Source organism: Austrofundulus limnaeus, unplaced genomic scaffold, assembly GCF_001266775.1.
Source record: "Austrofundulus limnaeus strain Quisiro unplaced genomic scaffold, Austrofundulus_limnaeus-1.0 Scaffold26, whole genome shotgun sequence".
Lineage (NCBI taxonomy): Eukaryota > Metazoa > Chordata > Actinopteri > Cyprinodontiformes > Rivulidae > Austrofundulus > Austrofundulus limnaeus.
Window position 1 is genome coordinate 675,494 of NW_013952428.1, and position 2,446 is coordinate 677,939.

The window sequence follows — 2,446 nt, forward strand, 5'->3', positions numbered from 1 at the left end:
GGATAAATCTTGTGCCAGCAGGAACTGAATTTGAATTGCTCAGATTGAATCTTAATGTGTATAATTTCAAATCGAATGCATTGGTTTGAAAACAAATTTCACTAAATTGAAACTGAATTTAATGATTTGAAACTGAATTCAAAGTTTTGTGTCTGAATTAATTCGCTTTGAAACTGTATTTTGGTTTATTAAAATTTCAGTTTGACTACTTTCACTTTCAGTTCCATAATTCAGATTTTTGTGTCACATCCTGGTCCTTGAGAAAGCCAGGCAGAGTAATCAAACACAGATCCACAGATTTATGTTTGAAAAACAGACAAAATTATTTTATTGCAGTGATTAATTTTATCTATATGTAGAAAATGTTACATTTACATCACATCAGAAGGGAAACTTCACCAAAGTGAAACATAAATCTGTGGATCTGTGTTTGATTACTCTGCCTGGCTTTCTCAAGGACCAGGATGTGACACAAAAATCTGAATTATGGAACTGAAAGTGAAAGTAGTCAAACTGAAATTTTAATAAACCAAAATACAGTTTCAAAGCGAATTAATTCAGACACAAAACTTTGAATTCAGTTTCAAATCATTAAATTCAGTTTCAATTTAGTAAAATTAATTTTCAAACCAATGCATTCATTTTCAAATTTTGCACATTCAGATTCAATCTGAGCAATTCAAATTCAATTCCTGCTGGCACAAGATTTATCCCGTACTATCAGCCCAGCTCTTAAAGAAAACAGTGCACTTGGGGGAATTTTTAGAATTCATTCACAAACCAGAGGTATTTCCTCTGCACCTCATGCTGCCTGCGACCCAGTACCCTCCTCTTTCATAACTCAAACTCTTCTTGTTGTTGAGCTCCTCCAGCCCTTCCCTCCATTTTTTAAAATTCCTCCTGGTCCTCTTGTTTTGTTATTCTGGTCAGTCTGGTCCCATTTGCCAAACTTTCTCCTAATATCAGCGCATGTTTTCACTCAAGGCACTTTTGGCACCAGCTAATACGTTTTAGACATTTTAAATAATGCATCACTCAAATTTTAAACCCACAAGTTTCCATTACAGACCTGAGTAATAATTACAGGCAGCTGAGTTGTAGTTTAAATGTTTTTTCTTACCTGCATTTGGTCCGAGCTGATGTGGAACTTGTTGAGGATGTTGCTGAGGAAGTTCTGGACTTCGGACCAGGGGTAGATGCTGTTGGAACCGTCCACGACAATAACGATGTCCATGAATGTCTGGCATTCTGCAGCACGGGGAAGTTCACAGATATTTGGTTGGTTAAAGCGGGCCTCTGTAGCTTGTGTGTGTTTTTTTACCACAGTGTGTGTGTGTGTGTGTGTGTGTGTGTGTGTGTGTGTGTGTGTGTGTGTGTGTGTAAATGTGCGGTTACTTTGCTCAGTCGGAGCGATGGTCTCTCTCGGTTCCAGGTTGTCGCTGACAGAAGCACAGATGCCGGTGCTGAACATGGACGTCCCACACTCCTGCGACCATAAAGGAGCGCACGCCTGCCAAACCCAGTCACACACATGAATTAAATATTGAAATTACTCCATCTTCCACCACTGACGGCTGCGTCACACGGCAAGATTTTAAAACAGTCGGCCCATTTTCAAAGACTGAGGAACAGACTGAGGATAAAAAGTCATGGATCCACCAGGTTTGGTCCTACAGTGTGTTGTGTACAGCCACACGGAAAGACACAACACAACATACACAAAAAGATATTTCATTCATGAACATTCAGATGTCAGATGTGAAATCACGCGAGACTTCTTGAAATCTCGCGAGAATTCAGATGTCAGAGGAAAAATCTCACGTGACCTCCAGAGAGACGTGACTTCAGAGTAAATAAACATTTGAGACCAAGAAGAAACAATGTTGATCATTTGTGGACTATTTTTACCAGAGGAAAAACTATTCCACAGGACTTTTAACATCCAGCAGACTTTCTGCTGAGTCATGGAGTTTTTTGTCTTCTGTATTTTGGATTCCCCTCCGTGTTTACGTCACCTCCTACACATCTCATTCAACAGGCTGCAGCTCGTTTGTTCTCAGGTGAACACTACACACACTGTGGTATCGGGCCGACATATTAAACATGTTGAATATCCCCGATTTGAGGTTGGAGCGGTCCCGACGTCCTTCCGAGCCGACTAGATCACTCTTGACTCTCCACTCACAGCAGGATTATCTGCTAGGATTATCTTTAGAGCCATCACCATAATCTGGACTTCCTTAAAGGGCCAATATTATGTGTTTCTCAGGCATATATTTAAATACTATACCATAATAAAGTATTTCACCTTTAGCTGTTACTAAAATGCTGTTTTTATGTTTAAATAGAAAATAAACTTATCTTCTCATCACTTCCTCTTCTAAACGCCTTGAAATTGGCCTCTGTCTCTTTAAGAACCACTTTTGCTTCTGTCCCGTCTGATTTC